Here is a 27500-nt window from a genome sequence, read left to right as displayed (position 1 = left end):
AGTTTACTGTGGTTATTAGGTCATCCGGGTTCAGGGGTCAGGGGTGGGAGTGGTCTAAGAGCTTCTTGGTGGTCAGTTTCATCACATCATCCAGTTGAGTACTAACAATCTATGCTTTTACACAATATTTACATCAAATGTGCCCCCAGTCCAATATAGATGTCAGTTCAGTATAAGATCATGTTGGAGCAGAGGAGATATATTTGAAACCGTAATCCTGATATAAACGGACATCCTACGCTTGGCTTGAGCGAAATATATTGCTTTGTTTTTACAAGGATTAACATAAGCCTCTGTGTGTGTGTGTGTTGGGGGGGGGGGGGGGGTAAATGTGCTAGCTCTGATGCTTGTTCCTCTGAACTTCAAGCACAATGAAACACACATACAGAGTCAACATTGACTATTGATCACTCTGATCAGAGACAGAGGCTGATCAGTATGTGAGAAAACAGGGGAAGAGGAGGGAGGAGTGATAGAGAGGTGAATGTGGGGGAATGAAGTTAGATTGTTGGTCATGGAGTAACAGATTGTGCAGGGCCATTGTGTTTAGAGGTCCTGTATTCATAATTCTCTGAGTGAAATATTGGCTGGTGACATCTGTTAGTTGTTGTGTATTTAAATGATATGATATGCATTACCGGTTCCAGGCATAAGTGGTCTTTTAGGGCCCCCGGCTGCTAGTTTTTAGTTGTTTATTTTTTTTTTTTACCTCTGTCAGGGTCTCAACTTACTATTGAGAGTGATAATAGTACAATACACAAGGAGCAATATTGAAATTTGGTTGTGCATTACCAGTTTTTCTCTTGTTATGTCAATCACTGACAGTCACTCAATTAGCTACAGTATGTCAGCTAAAATGTATTTGATTGGTAGTTAGTCTAGCCAGCTATCTAAACTTGCAGTAATCATGGCCGAATACTGGCTGGGCACGCAGGGCATGTGCCCAGGGGCCCTGACCTCCAGGGGGCCAAATTGATTTTGTTAGTCATTTTAACTCAGATATCATATTACAGTTTTTTTCAGTCACTTTGGTGCATTTTTCACATCATCCTTAACATGTGCAAAATAATAAGTGCATTTCTCAGAACAAACTGCAACATACAATAGATATGTTTCTAAAGCTAGTCTGTCACTAAAAATCCTTAGTACATCTCTCAAAAGTAAATATTCATACCAATGCTCATGTCAGTGTCATCAGAATGATAAGTCATTGAGTCATTGTTCACGAACAATGATTGTGTACTCTCGCTCTCTTTGTGTATTTTGACAGTATTACCTGATGTAAACTTAGGCTACAGTTTGGATGACAGTTACTGTATTGAAAATGCACAAGGCTGCACTTCTATGGCATATATCAATTTCAACAGTACTATTTACATATTACTGTATGTGGGTTATTGATTGAAAGAGACTGGACAACCCAAGGGGCACAAAGGGAAAAAAACTAAATTAGAAAGAAACACAGGAAACTATCCCTAAGGCACAACTTTTCCCGCAGCACTGTTGTGCTGTCTCTACACATCCAGACTTTCCTGTATGTTGGCCCACATATTCCCATCCACATCACACCAGATATTTTCCCTTCCAATGCAACGTGGAAAGAATCTTTTGGAATGCCTTATCCATCCTCTGCAGGCGTCTACTGTGATGTCCTCACATGCTGCATCCATTGCAGCCAGCATGGTAATCTGTGTGTGTGGCTGACGATCGTACACCTTCCACCTCCATGCTGAAAATAACTCCTCAATTGGGTTAAGGAATGGTGAATAAGGTTGGAGGAATTCTATGAGCATCCTCGGGTGGGTCACAAACCATTGCCTTATGATGTTTGATCGATGGAAACTCACATTATCACAAATGACCACATACTTTGGCAAATCCTCTCTAAACAGACCCCTCTCATCAGGGATGAGAGCCCTGTAGAGAGTTTCTAAAAAGTTGAGTAGATGCTGGGTGTTGTACGGCCCTATAAGGGGGATATGGGTTAGGACACCATGATCCGAAATAGCAGCACACATGGTGATATTTCCTCCCCGTTGGCCTGGCAAATCCACAGTAGCTCTGTGACCGATGATAATCCGACCTCGGCTTCTGCATTTGGTCAGGTTAAAGCCAGCCTCATCCACGTATACAAGGTTGTGAGAGGGTTCACTCCATTATACGCTATAACCCAGAACACACAGTTGAATTTGTTTTGGTAAGGAAGAGTGACATAAAATGTACATATATTGCATGTTCCTTCCACAGCAATGGAAATGTGTGCAGTTTATGCTTACTGTACAATGTATCTCTATAAAATGTTGCTGTAAAGTAGTTACATAGATATATGTTTTACCTGTACATACTGGTACCGTAGCTCCTTAACTCTGTCCTCATTCCTTTGGAATGGTACACGGTACAGCTGTTTCACACTCATCTGGTTTCTATGCAGCACCCTGTCGATGGTTGAGATGCTAACCGTATGGATGTTTTCAAAGACATCGTTGTCTTCTATAATGGTCCTTTGTATTTCCCTGAGTCTCATGGCATTGTTTGCTAGGACCATAGTGCAAATAGCCTCCTCCTGTTGAGGTGTGAAAAGGCGTCCTCTGCCACTGGTTTGAGGTAATCTTGCAGTCCTATGTGGGGAAATATGCAGTGATGCATCGCACACTTTCACATAAACAAAAACTATGCGAACACACATTTTACTGTAAAACATACAGGTGGGTGCATGTAAGGTGTAGTATGTATCTGTATAGAGTATATCTCTGTATGCTGTGAAATACAAGTGGACTACTGAAATATGAAACATTGTAGGAAGTATACAGTATACTGCTTATATACAGTAACAGTGCACTGTACATTGGTGGACATACCTGTTCTCTCTTCGAAACGTTTGAACTATTGAGAACACGGTTGATCTCCCAATATTCGGCTGCACCCTTCGACCCGCCCCAGCCATTGTAAGGCCATGATTGACAACATGGTCTACAATAGTGGCCCTTATGTCATCAGATATGCACCTATGTCCTCTTCTGTCTCTTCCTCTGTTTTGCCTTCCACCACGCATCCTTGCTCCTCTTCTTCCTCCTCTTGGCTGCTGACCCTGTTCGTGTCCTGGTCCATCCATTATTGGAAAATTGCAACTCTGTGTTGTGGTCTGTCTACATATGCTTGCCAATTGATTCTTCGTGAGATGCACCTTTGAGCAATTTAGACAGCTGGTTGATTGCTGGTTGAACTAACACTTTACATTCCTTCATGAGTGAGGGTCAATTTCACCTGCACGATTTTGTACAAAAGGTCTTATAGAAATGTGTAAAACTATGCTTGACAGTTTATGACAAATAGTTCAACAATTTAGCATGTTATGGCTTATGCAAGGAACTAATGCCTAGATGTTTTGAGGGGTAAGACTATTCAATAGAGAACCATCTACTATATTTTGATCAACATGACATGAGCAATTGATAATGTGGAAAAAAGCTGACACTTGTACATTATCAATTGCAATTTGTTCAAAGGAATAAGAAATTGCTTTAATGATGTGCACAAGTGACTAGATGATTTGGAATTTGTACAAGTAGTATCAAGAATTGCACTTTTGATCTAAGAAATGCACCAAAGCGACTGAGAAAAACTGTAACATGGCATGTAATGACTTTTGTAATGACTTGCAAAATGTGTAAAATTGCAGAAAACTTGCTTTAAAACTGCAAACATTTCTCTCCAACATTTCTCTCTCCGAAGTGGGTAGAATTGCAGGAAATTAGCAGTAAAACAAACAAAAAATTATCTCTCTGCCACATAGCAAAATGAGTAGAAGGAAATATGTTATAAAATAGCTTTAAAGGTCCAATGCAGCCAATTTTTTCAAAATCTCATTATTAAATAATTTCTGGGTAACAATTAAGAACCTTACTGTGATTGTTTCCAATTAAAATTATAAAAAATAAACAAAAATAGCTTCTTAGCAAAGAGCAACTTCTCTGTCCGGGAGCGGCCAGAGTAGGGAGGGGAAAACTGACAATTAGATGTTATTGGCAGACAGGTGTGGAACACTTTTTCTTATTGGTCTATTAACTAATGTACCACATAGTGATGTCACCATGGAGGGCCAAAACTCCATCCCACCAAAACAGACCGCCTGAAATGTACTTTCAAACAGCTCTTACACTAAAAGAGCATTATCATCCTGTTCACAATTTCACAGTATTATTGCAAACTCATAGTGTGAAAATACATCTAAAATATATATAAAATATAGAAATGTTTTGTTGCGAGGTGGGAGGCCCCCCAACCAAATCTCGCTTAGGTCCCCGAATAGGCTACAGCCAGCCCGAATGATATGGCATGATAACTCTGTACATAGGTTAGTCTGCATCTACAAGTGGGACACTACCGTACCACCTTTAGGATTGTACACAATTATAAACCTAAACAAAAAAAGAAACATTTCTTTTTCAGGACCCTGTCTGTCAAAGATAATTCATTAATATCAAAATAACTTCACAGATCTTCATTGTAAAGGGTTTAAACACTGTTTCCCATGCTTGTTCAATGAGCCATAAACAATTAATGAACATGCACCAGTGGAACGGTCATTAAGACACTAACAGATCACAGACGGTAGGCTATTTAGGTCACAGTTATGAAAACTTAAGACATTAAAGAGGCCTTTCTACCGACTCTGAAAAACACCAAAACAAAGATGCCCAGGGTCCCTGCTCATCTGCGTGAACGTGTTTTAGGCATGCTGCAAGGAGGCATGAGGACTGCAGATGCGGTCAGGGCAATAAATTGCAATGTCTGCACTGTGAGATGCCTAAGACAGTGCTACAGGGAGACAGGACAAACAGCTGAACATCCTCGCAACACCTGCACAGAATCGGTACATCCGAACATCACACCTACAGGACAGGTACAGGATGGCAACAACAACTGCCCGAGCTACACCAGGAACGCACAATCCCTCCATCAGTGCTTAGACTGTCCACAATAGGATGAGAGAGGCTGGACTGAGGGCTTGTAGGCCTGTTGTAAGGCAGGTCCTCACCAGACATCACTGGCAACAACGTCGCCTATGGTCACAAACCCACCGTCGCTGAATCAGACAGCACTGGCAAAAAGTGCTCTTCACTGATGAGTCAAGGTTTTGTCTCACCAGGGGTGATGGTCGGATTCGCGTTTATCGTTGAAGGAATGAGCGTTACACCGAGGCCTATACTCTGGAGCGGGATCGATTTGGAGGTGGAGGGTCCGTCATGGTCTGGGGCGGTGTCTCACAGCATCATTGGACTGAGCTTGTTGTCATTGCAGGCAATCTCAACGCTGTGAATTACAGGGAAGACATCCTCCTCCCTCATGTGGTACCCTTCCTGCAGGCTCATCCTGACATGACCCTCAAGCATGACAACGCCACCAGCCATACTGCTGGTTCTGTGCGTGATTTCCTGAAAGACAGGAATGTCAGTGTTCTGCCATAGCCAGCGAAGAGCCCGGATCTTAATCCCATTGAGGACTTCTGGGAACAGTTGGATCGGAGGGTGAGGGCTAGGGCCATTCCACCCAGAAATGTCCGGGAACCTGCAGGTGCCTTGATGGAAGAGTGGGGTAACATCTCACAGCAAGAATGGGCAACTCTGGTGCAGTCCATGAGGAGGAGATGCACTGCACTACTTAATGTAGCTGGATACACCAGCTATTGACTGTTACTTTTGATTTTGACCCCCCCTTTGTTCAGGGACACGTTATACAATTTCTGTTAGTCAAATGTCTGTGGACCTTGTTCAGTTTATGTCTCAGTTGTTGAATCTTATGTTCATACAAATATTTGCACGTTAAGTTTGCTGAAATTAAACGCAGTTGACAGTGAGAGGACGCTTCTTTTTTTGCTGAGTTTATATGTGTTACATTTACATACATTACGTGTGTGTTGTTGTTTGGAGGGATAAAGCAGTATTAAGCAGCTGATCAGAGCTCAGTGTCCGAATCGCTGCATTACCACACTAATCCTGACAGAGGGAAGAGGGGTAGGGGAGGAAACTCCTCATCCTCTCTCATGAAGTACACTGCAATGGAACATACTTACTCATTGTGCAATAATACAGCTTTGCACAATCCTCATCAATAACACACACGCACACACCACAAATACCCTCATCCGCACCACAAACGCACAAACGCACACACACGCACGCACGCAAACACACACACACACACACACACACACACACACACACACACACACACACACACACACACACACACACACACACACACACACACACACACACACACACACACACACACACACACACACACACACACACACACACACACACACACACACACACACACTCTTCACTTATTTTTTCAACATGACAACAAAAAGCTAGAAAAATAAACAGTACTACAAAGCCTGCAGATGAAGCCATTATAAAGTTGATACTGGTCTACATCCAGTGTTCGGGAGTAGTTTACTACATCTAACTACATTTTGCAGTAGCTTGGTGGTAGTTAAAATAAAATCAAATATTGGTAGTGTTTTCAGTAGTTAATTACTTTTTTTTGTTCCATGTAAGAGAGAACAGAAGACATATGGTGAAGTAGGCATCAGACCTGCCTAATTCTGACTTAAAGTTTTTGTGTTTAATATGCTGAATTACACATTCTGTTAACATCTGCCTCCAGAGCAATCTGTTCTTTCAATTTGTGGTCAGATTTAGATACCAGAATTTTTCACAAAGTTGTTTGGATGTGGTGAACTACTTTTCAAAGTATATTTTGTTAAGTAAACTATATTTTTCTGAAGAGTATCTTTAGTGTAGCTTAACTTCCTCCAGTGTGTAGTAATTGGTAGCTTCATAAACTATGTTTTCAGAGTAGAGTAAACATACCTGATGGTTACATGGTTCTACACTCATGGATTCTACACACAAATTGTACTATAATCTAAAGTAACATTCACTGCCAATCTTGAGAAATGGCATTGCCAATAAATACATTGTCCAGTTCAAATATAGTCCAAGTACTTGTACAAGTTGCAATAATAGAGTCACAGTGCCACCTAGCGTGAGACTGCAGTCCTACAATCTTTTTACATTGTAGATCAGAGCTGAGGCTGTTCATCAGCCTAGCCACAAGATGGCCCTAGTAGTCTAATGTTGATGGTGTTACGGGTGAAACAAAGATTTATTAGTGGAGAATCCTTGCACGATGATACATTTCCTCGAACAACATCATTCAGGTTGATGACGAAATTAAGACAGCAAGGCAATTCAAATATACAGACAATACGATGGGGTTGTAACTTTTTGATAATGTTATTTGATAAGACGCGATCTAAAGTGGGAAAGCATAACGACGTTGGTTTGCACTGTGGCGTAGGGATACCATTTTTTTTGTCCATCAACATGAATCTATTACGTTATAAACACGACAGCCCGTCTCTTCATGTCAGAACACAACACAGCAAAGAAGGACAAGGCACAGCCTATTGCAGAGTGATCTAGCGATGAATATTCACAACCACTTTCAAAGTTCTTCAGCTGTGACCATGACGAGTGAAAACAGTGGGAGTGGAGAGGGGGATCAGAGGAGGGAGTGGGAGGGTATCTCAGAATCTCTTCAATTAGACATAGGACTACCGTACGTTCCCTACTGTAGAAGTGGAGCATCTATCTCATTTGCATGTAGCCTGAGTGTTGAAGTGAGATACTTATTTTATGGAATAATTAGACTAATGAAGCTAGCTGGGGAATAGACTCTAACAGAAATCTGCATACAGTCCTGCGCTATCATCAGAATCTATGATTAATTACCGTGGTCAGACATGAAAAGGGATTCATCACGAAATCACACGGATTACATCTTCAAAGGAAACGTTGAAGGAAAAACGATAGAGTGTATGGTAGATAGTTATATCTAAGTTTGCACACTTTACAGTTTACACAAAAATATAGTTTTCTGTTTAAAATAGACTATGGATATAGAATTTTCAAAAACCAGAAGCTTAGGTTTTGTGAGAAAAAAATTGCTGGGTTCTGAACATGTGTTGGACAAAATATTGTCCAAACTTGTTTTCCTGCACCTATGGTCATTTCCAGCCATAAGAATTACACTTCCAGTTACCAGTTTCATTAGAAAGAAAAGGCAACTAAGTGTAAGAAATAACATCTTGGACGTTTGGCATGTTGGTATGCTGGTACCAGTAGGTGTCATGCAGGGACATATAAAAGACATATGTAAAGGGCCAAATGCAGCTCAGTCAGGGAGAACTAAGACATCCTTCGTTAAGTTGCCATATTTAATAGCCACCACTATTCTTGTAAACATTTTATTAGAGAAAGGAGGCAGACAAGCAAGCTGTGTGGAGTAGAAGGAGTGCCTGTGAGGGGGATGGGAGGGAGAGATAGGGAGTGTGTGCCCCTGTAACTCTATCCTAACGTTCTCAGATGGTGAAATGTGCTAACTGTTCCAGTTTGTTGCCCTTCCTTACTGTCCCCCAACCCTACCCTGCCATGGAAGGGGGCCAGAGGCAGACGCAGAAGGGGTGGTAGTGTGTGTGTGTGTGTGTGTGTGTGTGTGTGTGTGTGTGTGTGTGTGTGTGTGTGTGTGTGTGTGTGTGTGTGTGTGTGTGTGTGTGTGTGTGTGTGTGTGTGTGTGTGTGTGTGTGTGTGTGTGTGTGTGTGTGTGTGTGTGTGAGAGAGAGCGAGAGCATATGCATGTGCATGTCTGTGATTTATGAATGTGTGTGTGTGTCCATAGGTCAGGGTAAACTTTGAAGAGGACGGCTGTCTGACCTGCCTGAACACATGGATATGAGTTTACATGGACGCTCTCCTGCTCAGTATTCACACCGTGGGGCCCTGCCAAGCCTAACAGGACCGACAAATTACTGCTTTTACTGCCTCCATCAAACACTCAGACATAATCCTGGAATATACATCCACATAAATACCCTTTTACTTCATCCTTAGGAACTCATACAGGCAACTAAATAACTAATAATACTAATAATAACCATAATACTAATACACATAAATACATGCATGACTAATTCTTAAACTCAACAGTACTACTATTCTGATATATTTAGTAGCATTTTGGGGGGACAGGTTAATCCTAGTCCTGGAGTAAAAAATACTTCAAATAACTTTTTCCACTGAGCAGGCATTTTAGTCCAGGCCTAGTTTTAATCTGTGTGTGGGAAACTGGCACCTCGTGTTAAAATATGTCACTTAAACATCTTACAATAAATAATGAGATATACAACACTCTGTTATCTAATGCCAGTCAATCCACATGTCATTTCACTGGCAGGATAAAAGACACTGAAGAGGGGCAGAGGGGAAGAACTGACTTCTAAGAAGGCCATTTAGCACATCAGATTTAGACTGACATTTACTCGACATTGCACCATGCGTCAATCTCACTCCCTCTCCACCCTCCTCCGCCACCCTCCACCCCCCCCCCCCCCTCCCTTGCCTCTCTTATATGGCACCCCGCAAGCACATCTCATGACATCGGATCTACATTTCCTGTAAACTACTGTCGGTGCAATATCAGGAGTTAACTTGTTATGGATTAGGAGTTCTGTGTTCGTCTTCATATCAGTGTATCATTTCATATGACATAATCTAATTTAAAAAACAGCAGGCGATCCCATTATATTACAGCAACTCTACCGCAAATGAACTACAACTCAAATCAATCAATCAATCAAATGTATTTATAAAGCCCTTCTTACATCAGCTGATGTCACAGAAAACCCTGCCAAAGACCCCAAACAGCAAGCAATGCAGGTGTACGGTGGCTAGGAAAAACTCCCTAGAAAGGCCGGAACCTAGGAAGAAACCTAGAGAGGAACCAGGCAATGCAGGTGCACGGTGGCTAGGAAAAACTCCCTAGAAAGGCCGGAACCTAGGAAGAAACCTAGAGAGGAACCAGGCAATGCAGGTGCACGGTGGCTAGGAAAAACTCCCTAGAAAGGCCGGAACCTAGGAAGAAACCTAGAGAGGAACCAGGCTATGAGGGGTAACCAGTCCTCTTCTGGCTGTGCCGGGTGTCGATTATAACAGAACATGGCCAAGGTGTTCATATGTTCATAGATGACCAGCAGGGTCAAATAATAATAATCACAGTGGTTGTATAGGGTGCAACAGGTCAGCACCTCAGGAGTAAATGTCAGTTGGCTTTTCATAGCCGATCATTCAGAGTATCTCTACTGCTCTTGCTGTCTCTAGAGAGTTGAAAACAGCACGTCCGGTAAACAGGTCAGGGTTCCATAGCCGCAGGCAGAACAGTTTAAACTGGAGCAGCAGCACGACCAGGTGGACTGGGGACAGCACGAAGCCATCAGGCCAGGTAGTCCTGAGGCATGGTCCTAGGGCTCATGTCCTCCGAGAGAAAGAAAGAAAGAGAGAAAAAAAGAAAGAAAGAAAAAGAGAGAGATAAAGAGAAAGAGAGAATTAGAGAGAGCATACTTAAATTCCCACAGGACACCAGATAAGACGGGAGAAACACACCAGATAAAACAGACTGACCCTAGCACCCCGACACAAACTATTACAGCATAAATACTGGAGGCTGAGACAGGAGGGATTGGGAGACACTGTGTCCACATCCGACTCTACCCCCGGACAGGGACAAACAGGTAGGATATAACCCCACCCACTTTGCCAAAGCACTGCCTCCACACCACTAGAGGGATATCTTCAACCACCAACTTACAATCCTGAGACAAGGCTGAGAATAGCCCACGAAGATCTCCCCCACGGCACGAACCCAAGGGGGGGGGGGGGGCGTCATAGGGACGGCATGGAGGGCAGAGATGGCATGGAAGGCAGAGAATCCCAGTGGAAAGAGGGGAACCGGCCAAGCAGAGACAGCAAGGGCGGTTTGTTGCTCCTGTGCCTTACCGTTCACCTTCACTCTCCAGGGCCAGACTACACTCAATCATATGACCCACTGAAGAGATGAGTCGTCAATAGCGACTTAAAGGTTGAGACCGAGTCTGCGTCTCTCACATGGATAGGCAGACCATTCCATAAAAATAACATTCAAAAAAGGAATAGTGCAAATGATGAGCAGATCAGGGTGTGAAAGTGTTAAAAATACTCTTCTGTTTTAGTCTAAGGTAGTGGGGGCAAGGAATTATCTAGGGGAGTTGTATAAGCTTAGATGACAATCTTAGATGCCATAGAGGAAACATTGAGATGGACTGGTACTTGTATTACCTCTTCTCTCGCCATGGTGTGTTCAATTAATTACAGTGACGATGGATGTTGGTAAAGTCTAGTTATGATGCACAGGTCCCGATGGAGCCACAGCCATTCACAACTTTTAGTGTGGCTGACATAGGAGCTCATTTGGGAGGCAGTTAAAACTAGTGTGTGAATTCATCTCTAAGTCAAACAAAACAAACACTCCTCTCCCTGTGTTATGCTTTCATCTGTCAATCTCGCTTCCCTCACTCCCTCAACACCCTCTCTCTCTCTCTCTCTCTCTCTCTCTCTCTCTCTCTCTCTCTCTCTCTCTCTCTCTCTCTCTCTCTCTCTCTCTCTCTCTCTCTCTCTTTTCTATCTCCAAATCCTCTCCCTCTCTTCCTTCTCCCATCCTCTTTCGCTCTCCCTAATGTCAATGACTCTTAGTTTTAACTCCCCCCCCCTTCCCTCTATCCACTTCTCTTCTTTGAATTTGCCATCCTTCATTCTGTTCCTGCTCCCTCCCTCCCTCCTTCCGCCCTCCCTCCCCCCTCCTCACTTGCTCTCCCTCCGTCCTCACAGTTGTCCTCACATATTAAGTTCCCTGTCTTAAGAAGCAGAATTAGCTGCTGGAATCTTGTGCACTTGTTCCGTTCTCTCTCCGGGGGTGGGGAAGCAAGGAAGGTATGAAGAGAGAGAGGAGGAAAAATAGTGACAGTAAAGGAAAGGAAGCTGTGAGAGAGAGAGAGAGAGAGAGAGAGAGAGAGAGAGAGAGAGAGAGAGAGAGAGAGAGAGAGAGAGAGAGAGAGAGAGAGAGAGAGAGAGAGAGAGAGAGAGAGAGAGAGAGAGAGAGAATAAAAAAGAGGGAAGGGAGTAAGAGAGGGGAGGAAAAGAAAATGTAAGTGAATAGAGTTACGGCAAAACGAGTGCGAGACAGAAATAGGGAGAGAGAGTGTGAGGGTAAGAGAGGGAGAGAGAGTGTGAGGGTAAGAGAGAGAGAGAGAGTGTGAGTGTAAGAGAGGGAGAGAGAGTGTGAGGGTAAGAGAGGGAGAGAGTGTGAGGGTAAGAGAGAGAGAGAGAGAGAGAGAGAGAGAGGGTAAGAGAGGGAGAGAGAGTGTGAATAAGCCTGGTGTTTGATCTCTGCTTTACTGTGTGCACGTGGCTGCGTACACTCTACGTCTCTCTCTCACTCACCCTTTCTCTCTCACTCACTCTGAGTGTGTTTGTTTTTATGTGGTAAGCTCTCTGTAGTATTGTGATTCATATGTTCTCCTACAGTTACGTGTGATTCTATAGGATCTCTGCTTGGATTCGCTCCTTCACTCTCATCCCTCTGTGAACAAGAGGACAACATTTTCTCTCCTCATTTATACCGGTTAATTCTGGGAAATCTGTACAATTTTGAAGTACTAGATCCATTCAACCAAGGAGGAGAGGAGCTGCCAATGTGGGGCTCAGGTAAGAACACTTCAATATTGGAAATATTGACACTATTATGCACTAATCTTCATTTACTGCATACTATTATCAGTGTCATAAGGCTAGAAAATATCCCAATATGTCACAAAACATGTCATAACATGTCATAGCATTGCCATCATTTATATTTGTCAAGTTATGACAAGTTATGACATATGCTATGAAGCTTTACGACATGTTTATGACATCGTAATAAAATGTTATGGCGAGGAGTTCAAGCGTTACCTAAAAACTTTTATGATGTCACATTTTCTAGGGTTTGTTAGACTATTTAGTGTAAAATACAGTAATGACCTTAGCCTTGGTAATTTAAAAACAATTCCAAGTGTGGTACTGTGGTTAGATTGCCTTAATGAATGGCTGTTCTGACTATCCCCTGAAGTTACTGAAATACTACATTCACCGCAATACTGAGACAGTTATTTGTCAAAACTACCATGACCACAATACTGACACTGTTATAACTCAATACTACATTCACCAAAAAGTGACACAGTCATTTTTTAATACTACAGTACATTCACCACAATACTGAGACAGTAATTTGTCAATACTACATTCACCAATATACTGACACAGTTATTTGTCAGTAGTACATTCACCAATATACTGACACAGTTATTTGTCAGTAGTACATTCACCAATATACTGACACTTTGCAATATGTGGTCTGGCAGTTTGTATTGGAGGAATATGGTCCAGGCAACAGCCTGTCTGTGACAGTATGGGTATGCGAATGTAATATTTCAATTTTACATCATGTATGAGGCTATGGGGTCAAATCTATAGCTATGGCACATATTATAGTCTTTAGAATCAAGAGTGAGAGATATCTGTGAGCAGTGAGTCATTTTTCAAAGTGTCTGGTGACTGTGGCAGGCCTTCTCACGGGTGTGTGTTTTACACAGTAGAGTGTTAGTGTGTGTGTGTGTGTGTGTGTGTGTGTGTGTGTGTGTGTGTGTGTGTGTGTGTGTGTGTGTGTGTGTGTGTGTGTGTGTGTGTGTGTGTGCGTGTGCGTGTGCGTGTGCGTGTGCGTGTGCGTGTGCGTGTGCGTGTGCGTGTGTGCGTGTGTGTGTGTGAGTGTGTGTGCGACTGTGCGACTGTGCGACTGTGTGTGTGTTCGTGCATGCTTGTTTGTGTGTGATTTCTGAGAATGTCAATCTTTGATGAGACATAGGCAACCCTTTATGGCTGAACTTCCACACAATACACCTGCCTTCATTCTCACCTTTCTCTAGCAGACTCTACATTCATCACCACATTGAGAGAAGCAGGGAGAAAAGTAAAGAGAGGGGAATGAGGCGGACAGAGATAGACCTGTTTTGGATAGACCACCTTATAGACCTAAGAAACACATCCCTTAACAACAAGTCAGGGAGATGAGGATTCTGTGGTTCACAGGGACATGACAAAAACACTTGTTTTTTTACACAATCATTTCGCTACACCTGCAAGAACACCTGCAATATGTGTAGATTTGGCATAAGGAGAGGGATACATTGGAGAGAGAGTGTGTGAGAAAGAGATAGCATAATTAAGCGTAGTCTCATTCACAGCAAATTAGGAGAACCTACTGTAGAAGCACGCCACACAAGGCTCCTTTCGGTATGGCTGAATCACCAGTCCGTACACCCAGCGCTTGACTTGGACTGAAATAGGTACCGGTACACATTTTGGGTGCAGGTACTGTTTATATTTAGGTGCCGGAACTCAGTTTTGGTGTGTACCGACCCTAGTCAAGAACTGTGTTCACCTGTATGACAATAACCCCAAGTTGTGGCCTTACCAACACTATCTACACAATATACTCTGAGGGCATTGGCTGTAGTATTGTTGCCACTTGGTGTTATCATTCTACACAGCAGGAGCTTGTACAGTGCTCAGCAGAACAGGCAGTTCTCAACAGTTTCGCCATTCTCTTAGAGCAGGCTAAGCCCATGCCACAGTACATCATGTGGGTATGTCATTTGGAAGTTATGTCCTAGTCCTGTGTTATTTACTGTGTGTGGACAGTAGGCAGATATGTTTAGCTCTCTGTGTCTGTATTTACTTACAGTGACTTCAGGTCTCCATCTGGTCACACCTATTTAAACCTCCTGTCTCTCTGTCTGTCTGTCTCTTATTATAACCCAGGAAATGGGCTGGGGGTGCCATGGTGACACAGAAGCCTGACACTGGTCTAAACACACCACTAGGGGGGAGTAAACTCTACAGTCGAACGGTTATTTAACACTCGCCTACAAAAAAAGATTAACCAATAAAAATAGCTTACTACTCTATAAGAGGCGAGGTGCTATGGTGTATAGAGGGAAGATTGGGACATGAACCTGCTTCACACACCTACCGGGTCACAGGATCATCAGGGTGATCTCAGGGCTGTTCCCATTGGTGATAATTGCCATATAGGCTGAAGCAGTGTTGTATGCAAGAACGTATTCAACTAAGAATCGATGTATGCATATTTGTTTTAAATACCGTATGTATGTGAGTTTGTTGATGAGTGTGTATGCTGTGTGTGTACCACCCTGCATCCCACTGCTGGCTTTCCTCTTGAAGCTAAGCAGGATTGGTCCCTGGATGGGAGACCAGATGATGTTGAAAGTGGTGCGGGAGGTCCAGTAGGGGGCACACTTCCCTCTAGTCTCAATAGATCCCAGTGCAGTGAAAGGGACATTGTCATGCACGGGTGCTCTCTTTCAGATTGGGATGTTAAAACAGGAGTTCTGACTCTCTCTGGTCACTAAAGATCCCATGGCACTTATTGTAGGGGTGTTAACCCTGATGTCCTGGCTAAATTCCCAATCTGGTACTCATACAATCATGGCCACATTTCAAAAACATAAAATGATTGAACCTTTATTTAACTAGCCAATTCAGTTAAGAACAAACTCTTATTTACAATGATGGCCTACCCTAGCCAATACCGCGTAACACTGGGACAATTGTGCACCGCCCTATGGGACTCCCAATCACGGCCCGGATGTGATACAATCTGGATTCGAGCCAGGGACTGTAATGACGCCTCTTGCACTGAGATCTCGTGCCTTAGACCACTGCGCCATTCGGGATCATCCCCAGCGACCTAATCATCCCCACACTAACCCCAGGTCGTTGCTGTAAAATATATATGTCATCTGACTTGGTAAAACAAGGGTCAAGTGTGTGTGGCACTAGACTTGAGGTGTGGTGCGTAGCCCTATCACTGCTCATAATACCTACTCGGTGTATTAACCCCATTGCACTGATGGCATTCTTAGTGGGTCAGACAGAGTATTGTTCAAAGGCATTGCTATGATGGACTTATGTTGCATTAGCTTTGGTCTGGCTCATTCTGGATCAAAGACATGTGGTGGAGTTGTCAGGCCTTGGGAGATAGTTCACTTGTATTACACGTCTTTAGTCAGCCTGGTCTCATAGACTAGACGTCATAGTAAACAAAAATACCGGACACTCAAATTAGTATGATATGTTAAGTTTGGTTACAAAAGGCAAAAATGTGGGTGTTTGGTTGTGTTGGATCGGTGGCTGTATAACGCGAATGTCTCAAGGACAACTTTAGCATTTTGGCAAATTAGAAACCTTGCAACTACTTACTACTTTTGGTCTCCCTTCCCCTAACCCTAACCCTAACCTTAACCCTAACCTTAACCCCTAGCCTAGCTAATGTTACCTGGCCGAATGCATAGTGCCAACGGTAAAGTTTGATGGAGGAGGAATAATGGTCTGTGGCTGTATTTCATGGTTCGGGCTAGGCCTCTTAGTTCCAGTGAAGGGAAATCTTAATGTGACAGCATTCAATGACATTCTATACAATTCTGTGCTTCCAACTTTGTGGCAAAAGTTTGGGGAAGGCCCTTTCCTGTTTCAGCATGACAGTGTCCCGGTGCACAAAGCGAGGTCCATACAGAAATGGTTTGTCGAGATTAGTGTGGAAGAAATTGACTGGCCTGCACAAAGGCCTGTCCTCGACCCCATTGAACACCTTTGGGATGAATTGGAATGCCGACTGTGAGCCAGGCCGAATCACCAAACATCAGTGCCCGACCTCAATAATGATTATGGCTGAATGGAAGCAAGTCCCCATAGCAAACATCTAGTTCCCAGAAGAGTGGAGGCTTTTGAAGCAGCAAAAGGGGAACCAACTCCATATTAATGCCCATGATTTTGGAATGAGACGTTCGACAAGCAGGTGTCTACATACTTATGGCCATGTAGTGTATCATGCAAATTGTAATTCATAACATATCATTTGAATTGTAATTCTTAGCATATCATACGAAATGGATAATGGACATCCACAAATTAATACATACCATACCCAACATAACATATCATACTAATTTGTGTGTCCTGGATTTTCGTTTACTATGTTAGGTCAACCCCTAAGTCCATGTTGCTTTAGTTGTCAGATGAGGTCTTGATTAAGATTTGGTCCGGCTCTTCTGAACCATCTGTTTACGACCAGGGATAAAATTAGAGTTTAACAAGCTTGTCCACGTGGTTATGGCTTTTATCACCGCAATCGGAGAGAGCGATATAGTGAGGAGAGAGGGATAGTAAAAAGAGAGGCTAATGGTAAAAAGAGTAACGCACACATAGATAACCATATCAAGGCATCCAATAACACATTTTCAAAGGTTTAATTGGGTAATCCTGAACAACTCTAGATTACTTTATATGAAACCAAAGACACAAGATGTACTTAATTTACAACGTTTTGGACTGAGATAGTCATTCAGGCTGGGGTCTAGATACTCCAACGCGTCGCTATTTTTGAAACCTATTTATTATTTTACAGCGGAAAACCCCAAGTCCTCACTTCTCACTCTCACCGATCTTAAAACTAGGGCTGTAGCGGTAACAATCTTAGCGCCACACCGGTAGTCACGAGTCATGACCACAGTCAAATTCCACGTGAACGTCATGGTAATCTATTATTGTGAACTCTGGACATGCGTTGGTAGTACCCACCTTGCTTAACATCCATCAGGTCCTAATGGCCTGTTACTCTCTATTGTCTCTCTAACCACTCTGACTAACATCAACGCAAATGAAATCAAAAATCACATCAAACCATTATCATCCAAACAGTATTGTGCTGTTAAAACACCTCACTGTGATCATCAATTTGAAAAAATAAGTTCAACAACGAGTTGAAACTGAGTGGAAGACATGGGCATTGTTAATGTTGTTACAAAGCCTAACACAACAAAATGGACAGCGCTTTCTAAGATTAATTAAATTAATTAAAAACACCCATTGACGTATTAGAGTTTATGCATAACCATAAGCCTATAAACCTACATTATCTACCAAGGGAATTCTCTTCGATTATAATCACAGCCGTATATAATCCCCCCCAAGCAGACACATCGATGGCTCTGAACAAACTTTATTTGACTCTTTGCAAACTGGAAACCACATATCCTGAGGCTGCATTCATTGTAGCTGGGGATTTGAACAAGGCTAATCTGAAAACAAGACTCCCTAAATTGTATCAGCATATCGATTGCGCAACCAGGTCTGGTAAAACCTTGGATCATTGCTATTCTAACTTCCACAACGCATATAAGGCCCTCCCCCGCCCTCCTTTCGGAAAAGCTGACCACTACTCCATTTTGTTGCTCCCTGCCTACAGACAGAAGCTAAAACAAGAAGCTCCCGCGTTGAGGTCTGTTCAACGCTGGTCCGACCAATCTGATTCCACACTCCAAGACTGCTTCCATCACGTGGACTGGGATATGTTTCGTATTGCGTCAAACAACAACATTGATGAATACGCTGATTCGGTGAGCGAGTTCATTAGAACGTGTGTTGAAGATGTCGTTCCCATAGCAACGATAAAAACATTCCCAAACTAAAAAAACGTGGATTGATGGCAGCATCCGCGTGAAACTGAAAGCGTGAACCACTGCTTTTAATCAGGGCAAGGTGACCAGAAACATGACCGAATACAAGGCAATCAAACAAGCTAAGCATCAGTATAGAGAGAAAGTAGAATCGCAATTCAACGGCTCAGACACAAGAGGTATGTGGCAGGGTCTACAGTCAATCACGGATTACAAAAACAAAACCAGCCCCGTCACGTACCAGGATGTTTTGCTCCCAGGCAGACTAAATAACTTTTTTGCTCGCTTTGAGGACAATACAATGCCACTGACACGGCCCGCAACCAAAACATGCGGACTCTCCTTCACTGCAGCCGAGGTGAGTAAAACATTTAAACGTGTTAACCCTCGCAAGGCTGCAGGCCCAGACGGCATCCCCAGACGCGTCCTCAGGGCATGCGCAGACCAGCTGGCTGGTGTGTTTACGGACATATTCAATCAATCCTTATCCCAGTCTGCTGTTCCCACATGCTTCAAGAGGGCCACCATTGTTCCTGTTCCCAAGAAAGCTAAGGTAACTGAGCTAAACGACTACCGCCCCGTAGCACTCACTTCCGTCATCATGAAGTGCTTTGAGAGACTAGTCAAGGACCATATCACCTCCACCCTACCTGACACCCTAGACCCAATCCAATTTGCTTACCGCCCAAATAGGTCCACAGACGATGCAATCTCAACCACACTGCACACTGCCCTAACCCATCTGGACAAGAGGAATACCTATGTGAGAATGCTGTTCATCGACTACAGCTCGGCATTTAACACCATAGTACCCTCCAAGCTCGTCATCAAGCTCGAGACCCTGGGTCTCGACCCCGCCCTGTGCAACTGGGTACTGGACTTCCTGACGGGCCGCCCCCAGGTGGTGAGGGTAGGTAACAACATCTCCACTCCGCTGATCCTCAACACTGGGGCCCCACAAGGGTGCGTTCTGAGCCCTCTCCTGTACTCCCTGTTCACCCACGACTGCGTGGCCACGCACGCCTCTAACTCATCATCAAGTTTGTGGACGACACTACAGTGGTAGGCTTGATTACCAACAACGACGAGACGGCCTACAGGGAGGAGGTGAGGGCCCTCAGACGGATTGTGGTGTCAGGAAAATAACCTCACACTCAACATCAACAAAACTAAGGAGATGATTGTGGACTTCAGGAAACAGCAGAGGGAACACCCCCCTATCCACATCGATGGAACAGTAGTGGAGAGGGTAGCAAGTTTTAAGTTCCTCGGCGTACACATCACAGACAAACTGAATTGGTCCACTCACACTGACAGCGTCGTGAAGAAGGCGCAGCAGCGCCTCTTCAACCTCAGGAGGCTGAAGAAATTTGGCTTGTCACCAAAAGCACTCACAAACTTCTACAGATGCACAATCGAGAGCATTCTGGCGGGCTGTATCACCACCTGGTACGGCAACTGCTCCGCCCACAAACGTAAGGCTCTCCAGAGGGTAGTGAGGTCTGCACAACGCATCACCGGGGGCAAACTACCTGCCCTCCAGGACACCTACATCACCCGATGTCACAGGAAGGCCATAAAGATCATCAAGGACAATAACCACCCGAGCCACTACCTGTTCACCCCGCTATCATCCAGAAGGCGAGGTCAGTACAGGTGCATCAAAGCTGGGACCGAGAGACAGAAAAACAGCTTCTATCTCAAGGCCATCAGACTGTTAAACAGCCACCACTAACATTGAGTGGCTGCTGCCAACACACTGACTCAACTCCAGCCACTTTAATAATGGGAATTGATGTCAAATATATTACTAGCCACTTTAAACAATGCTACTTAATATAATGTTTACATACCCTACATTATTCATCTCATATGTATACGTATATACTGTACTCTATATCATCTACTGCATCTTTATGTAATACATGTATCACTAGCAACTTTAAACTATGCCACTTTGTTTACATACCCTACATTACTCATCTCATATGTATATACTGTACTCGATACCATCTACTGCATCTTGCCTATGCCGCTCTGTACCATCACTCATTCATATATCTTTATGTACATATTCTTTATCCCTTTACACTTGTGTGTATAAGGTAGTTGTTTTGGAATTGTTAGTTAGATTACTTGTTGGTTATTACAGCATTGTCGGAACTAGTAGCACAAGCATTTCGCTACTCTCGCATTAACATCTGCTAACCATGTGTATGTGACAAATACATTTGGTTTGATTTGATTTGATTTTGATGAACCCAAGCACGAACAACAAAAAACGTTCTTAAAATAATGATTGTGCAGATATATAATACATAGCCTAACGCATATTACACACAAAAAAAACATAAAAAAATTTTTTTAATTAAGTCTTAATTAAGTACGTAATCGGTCTAGCCTATACTCCAAAATTTACATTTACATTACATTTAAGTCATTTAGCAGACGCTCTTATCCAGAGCGACTTACAAATTGGTGCATTCACCTTATGACATCCAGGTGAACTAATGGCCTTCGAGTGTGGACTTTATTATTATGCATACTGAATGGACTGGTTACCTTATGCTATGCTCCAACCTTTCTATCCACGAGTCTGGGAGAAAACGTATAGGCCTAGTCTGTGCTGTTGGTTCATTGACTGTGTGGGGCGTCTTACTCATTTAGTCTACACTTATAGATCATTTGTATTTGATATCATTTGTATTTGAATAGTGTAGTAATAGGGTATTTTGCATATTTCCATCATTAAAATGCTGACATACAGTGGGGCAAAAAAAGTATTTAGTCAGCCACCAATTGTGCAAGTTCTCCCACTTAAAAAGATGAGAGAGGCCTGTAATTTTCATCATAGGTACACTTCAACTATGACAGACAAAATGAGAAAAGAAAATCCAGAAAATCACATTGTAGGATTTTAAATTTATTTATTTGCAAATTGTGGTGGAAAATAAGTATTTGGTCAATAACAAAAGTTTATCTCAATACTTTGTTATATACCCTTTGTTGGCAATGACAGACGTCCAACATTTTCTGTAAGTCTTCACAAGGTTTTCACACACTGTTGCTGGTATTTTGGCCCATTCCTCCATGCAGATCTCCTCTAGAGCAGTGATGTTTTGAGGCTGTTGCTGGGCAACACGGACTTTCAACTCCCTCCAAAGATTTTCTATGGTGTTGAGATCTGGAGACTGGCTAGGCCACTCCAGGACCTTGAAATGCTTCTTACGAAGCCACTCCTTTGTTGCCCGGGCAATGTGTTTGGGATCCTTGTCATGCTGAAAGACCCAGCCACGTTTCATCTTCAATGCCCTTGCTGATGGAAGGAGGTTTTCACTCAAAATCTCACGATACATGGCCCCATTCATTCTTTCCTTTACACGGATCAGTCGTCCTGGTCCCTTTGCAGAAAAACAGCCCTAAAGCATGATGTTTCCACCCCCATGCTTCACAGTAGGTATGGTGTTCTTTGGATGCAACTCAGCATTCTTTGTCCTCCAAACACAACGAGTTGAGTTTTTACCAAAAAGTTATATTTTGGTTTCATCTGACCATATGACATTCTCCCAATCTTCTTCTGGATCATCCAAATACTCTCTAGCAAACTTCAGATGGGCCTGGACATGTACTGGTTTAAGCAGGGGGACACGTCTGGCACTGCAGGATTTGAGTCCCTGGCGGCATAGTGTGTTACTGATGGTAGGCTTTGTTACTTTGGTCCCAGCTCTCTGCAGGTCATTCACTAGGTCCCCCCGTGTGGTTCTGTGATTTTTGCTCACCGTTCTTGTGATCATTTTGACCCCACATGGTGAGATCTTGTGTGGAGCCCCAGATCGAGGAAGATTTTCAGTGGTCTTGTATGTCTTCCATTTCCTAATAATTGCTCCCACAGTTGATTTCTTCAAACCAAGCTGCTTACCTATTGCAGATTCAGTCTTCCCAGCCTGGTGCAGGTCTACAATTTTGTTTCTGGTGTCCTTTGACAGCTCTTTGGTCTTGGCCATAGTGGAGTTTGTAGTGTGACTGTTTGAGGTTGTGGACAGGTGTCTTTTATACTGATAGCAAGTTCAACCAGGTGCCATTAATACAAATAACAAGTGGAGGACAGAGGAACCTCTTAAAGAAGAAGTTACAGGTCTGTGAGAGCCAGATATCTTGCTTGTTTGAAGGTGACCAAATACTTATTTTCCACCATAATTTGCAAATAAATTCATGAAAAATCCTAACAATGTGATTTTCTGGATTTTTTTCTCATTCTGTCTGTCATAGTTGAAGTGTACCTATGATGAAAATTACAGGCCTCTCTCATCTTTTTAAGTGGGAGAACTTGCACAATTGGTGGCTGACTAAAGACTTTTTTGCCCCACCGTATTACCTTTAGCTACAGGAATATCACTTGTCATGCAGCGAGAGGGTGCATGCTCCTGAAACAGTGGTTGATGTGTGGAGTGAAATAATTGTTATTTTGTTATAAATCCAGACATTTCTATATGCAATCCCATGTGAAAGCTGAAGGAACAGAGCACAAGCTTTTTTTTGCGACTTTCTCAAATCATCAATAGTCTATAGTTATATTATGTAGCCCATATATGTTTTGATTTCTAAGACATTCTAAGGTTTTTATCATTCTCAACTAAACCTGCCAAATAACTCTAAATCTAGTTTATAGGACCTGTTTCAAATGATCACTTTTACTCTCAACATAGCCACTATATAATATAAAATATATGCAGGGGACTTACAGTGTATAAGCATATCTTGTCTGCTTATTGAACAAGCATGCAGCCTATGGTGTGGCGCAATGCAGTAAGCCTAGTCATATTCTGTTCTTCTGAAATACATTTTCTTTATATCATGTTTTTTTTAAAAACCTGCCTAAATAAATAATAGATTTATTGTGATGGTATATATTACATAGATTTATTAGACATTTTTTCATGTATTTATTATTACTATTATTTTATTTACTATTATATATTTTTTGTATTTTACCCCCTTTTTCCTCCCCGTTTTCGTTTGTGTGTCGTTGCTGCAACTCCCCAACGGGCTCGGGAGGCGAAGGTAGAGTCATACGTTCCCCCGAAACATGACCCACCAAACCAAGCTTCTTAACAGCCGCCCACTTAGCCCAGAAGCACCAATGTGAGGAAACACTGTTCAACTGACGACCAAGGTCAGCCTGCAGGCACCTGGCCCGCAACAAGGAGTCGCTAGAACACGACGAGCCAAGTAAAGCCCCCCCAGCCAAACCCTCCCCTAACCCGGACAGTTGTGATACAGCTTGGGATCGAACCCAGGTCTGTAGTGATGCCTCTAGCACTGCTATTCAGTGCCATAGATGGCTGTACCACTCGGGAGACCCTTATTAGACATTTTTTTATCTTGATGTTCCAAAGGCACACGTCAACGGCTTGTATCTGGCTTGTATGTGTGGAGGTGATAAACATATTTATGTTAATTAACGGTAAATTACCGTGAGGCAGGCAGTCTTTTGCATGACAATAACCTGCTGAGAAAATGTTTTGACCGCCACAGACCTACTTAAAACTCCTGTGAAACCACACACACACACTGATATGCACACACACACACACACAGTACAAACACACACAAAAAATCTCCCTGCTTTGTCACCTGAGCCCAGAGGTATGGTTTCAGGCTCTCATGGTGACATCCATTAAAATCGTACAGTGTCTGTCCCTCGGCCCAGAGAGCTCCATTAGCACCTGGACCATTGGCCACAACAACAACCCTACCTGCATTATTCAAACTGACTCTACTAATAAGGAAACCCTATAGCCTCCACAGACACAGACACACACAGACACACACACACACACACACACACACACACACACACACACACACACACACACACACACACACACACACACACACACACACACACACACACACACACACACACACACACACACACACACACACACACACACACACACACACACACACACACACACACACACACACACACACACACACACACACACACACACACACACACACACACACACACACACACACACACACACACACACACACACACACACACACACACACACACACACACTATAGACTATAGACATTTTTTACTGATGTGTTTTGGCCACATCAAAGTGAGAAAGGGTCTGACTCAGAGATGGACTACTCCATGCTGAATCACAATAGGGGTCAGATGGTGGATTCGTGAGGGATTTGGGAACATTGTTTGTAAGTAAATGGTTGATTGAACACAATGGGTGTGCATGTATTACAATGCCGTAAATGTAATAATTTACTTGATGACGACAGGACATTGATGTCAGTATTTCCCATAAGAGAACAATAATTATAGAGAGGAATGAATCTCCAGCACCTCTGCCTGTCACACCGCTGTCAACCTCTTCTTTAATTCTGCCATACCAGTTCATCTTTCTCCCTCCTTCCACCTTATCCCTTAATCCCTCATCAGTTTGCATTTATCTCAATCTCACCTCCCCTCCGTTCATCCCCTCCACCAGCCTTTCAAGCTGTCATTCACCATCCCATCTCTACCTCTCTTTTCTTTCCATTGTTCTGTCTACACAATTCTACTACGCTACATGTACATTCAGTATGACTACACAGCAAATTGTCCAGTGTTGATTTTTCAGTGTTACATTTCTAGTCTTGATTCAGAAGTTAAATTCACTCTATACGAGTGAAAATAACACTCAGCGGTATACAATAACCCCTATTGTTGCTGTTAATAACCAGAGTTATTGTTTTACACTGTGGAGGGTAAAAACCACACCCAGCATTATCATATTTCCCAGCATGCTCTACTGCATGTAGATTTTTTTAGGATTGTTTTTAATATCTATGTATTTGTGTGTACATTGATTGATTAATCTTATGCTACACAAAGATAAAATAATAATACATATATATTTTATATACTCTTTTCATACCAAGTAGAACATCAAAGTCGCTTTAAAAACAAAATAAACCAAAAACAGTTTAACAAAACAAATATAAAATAATGTATCTTGAGAGGAGGGAGCATAGATTGTAGAGCCAGGCAGGAAGGTAGAGACATCTGACAGACAGATGTTCCTCAATGGGCACCTCATCGTCTTCAGTAGTCTCAGCTCCTCCTCCATTGGTAGGCTAGATCATCCACAACTGAAATGTAGCACCCACCTGGGCGATGCTTAGGCGACTGTAAAAGCGGCAGTAAGACCACCACACCTCAGCAATTGTACAGAAAAGCCCTAGATGAAGCGAGCCTCTGCCTCCCCTCACGCCGCAGTACACTTCCCTCTAGGAACTGGGGCAGGAGGCTAAAAAGCCAATGCTGTTGAGCATCATTCAGATCATATTAGCTAGCCAAGCGAATTATAAACTGACCAGCCATTATCAGTCCTGCAATTCTGTGGAACACCACCAGATATTTCAGTTCATCTATTAACAAGTTATCAAAAACAAAAAAAGTTGATTCAATAAAGGAAAAAACAACAACACATATAAACGATAAAATATATACAATATTTAAAGAGCTCTCTGCCTAGGTTACCTCAAATTGCCATGGTAACCACAGAATGATTAATGACATACTTTTTCCTAAATGAATCCAATCAGTTAGTTCGATTTATTGCACCTGTTACTGAAATGGTTGTTGCAGTTTAAATGTTTTAGGTCGTCACCTTAATCAAGTTCCACTATCCCGACAGTCATTCTGAATGGGGGTTATGGGTGAATACAAAATTGTTGGATATCCTAACTGTCTGGATTCCAATAGGAATTACACATTACTTTGCAAGACAACATAAAGTGACTTGCAGGTCTGATGTGGACTGTAAACCAGGACTTTCCTAACACCACTGAGTTAGGAAAAAACTAGGCCATCAAAGGCCTTATGATATATGTAATGTATATTGTCATAGAGTTTCATTTTAATGATAACATTCGCCTAGGAACTCACTTGGTAAAATTAAAAGAAAAAATTAAACAACCATGTCCGTGTCACTAACAAATAAAGTTATGGGTGTTAAATCCACAATTGCCTCAAATAGAAAAGGCACCCTGGGAAATGTGCAACTTAGGCTTTACACCATAAACCATTTCATTATATTTCATTAAATTGTGTGATTATTCACCATACAGTAGAGTGAGTGCATTTTATTTCAATACAAAGTAGAGTGAAATACTAATTAGTTCACTACAGCGAGTGTGAAATGCCTATTAGTTCACTCCAGTGTAGAGTGAATTTCACACAGCCAGTGTTAGTTTTCTACTCTGTATAGAGTTACAGAAACCTTTTAACAATTTCACACAGTATGAAATTCCCTCAGAGTGGATGCATAAAGACACCGCAAAAGTGTGAAAATGAACACTAAAATGAACACACACACACACACACACACACACACACACACACACACACACACACACACACACACACACACACACACACACACACACACACACACACACACACACACACACACACACACACACACACACACACACAAAGTAAGAAATAAGTATTCGAAATGGGAAACTCTGAGAAAATTCAGACTATTATATGATACTGTGCTGTCAGAAACAGAGGGTAAGAGGGAAGATTAAAAACCCTTAAATAGAGCAAAAGAGAGAGAAAGAGCGAAAGAGAGAGATCCACTGATGGCAGAAACAGAGGAAAGAGGGAAGATAGGGGGAGAGGGAAACAGAGAGGGGGGAGAGCAAAAAGTGACAGCGGCATTATCACTCGAGCTAACGTCTGCCTCCTGATTCTAACACCCCCAGAAAGTGCTATGAACTGGCTGCTCTGATTGGCCCAGGCCTCCACCAATCAGAGCACAGGTATGTAAGGTGCCTTTAGGTTTTACCCAACCCCAAAAAACAGAGAGAGGGAGAGACAAAGACAGAGACAGAGACAGAGAGAGAGGGGGAGAGTGAGAGAGACAGAGACAGAGAGGGAGAGACAGCGACAGCGACAGAGAAA

At 42.7% G+C, this 27500-nt stretch overlaps 1 pseudogene; it reads left to right on the top strand.

Annotated features, from left to right (window-relative positions):
- Window positions 1-12218: 12218 nt before the first annotated feature.
- LOC124004381 overlaps window positions 12219-27500 on the top strand; it is an 82938-nt pseudogene continuing 67656 nt past the window's right edge.

This window comes from Oncorhynchus gorbuscha, linkage group LG18 (assembly GCF_021184085.1).
Source record: "Oncorhynchus gorbuscha isolate QuinsamMale2020 ecotype Even-year linkage group LG18, OgorEven_v1.0, whole genome shotgun sequence".
Classification (NCBI taxonomy): domain Eukaryota; kingdom Metazoa; phylum Chordata; class Actinopteri; order Salmoniformes; family Salmonidae; genus Oncorhynchus; species Oncorhynchus gorbuscha.
Note: the sequence above shows the minus strand (reverse complement) of the source record. Positions and strands in the feature narration are given on the sequence as shown.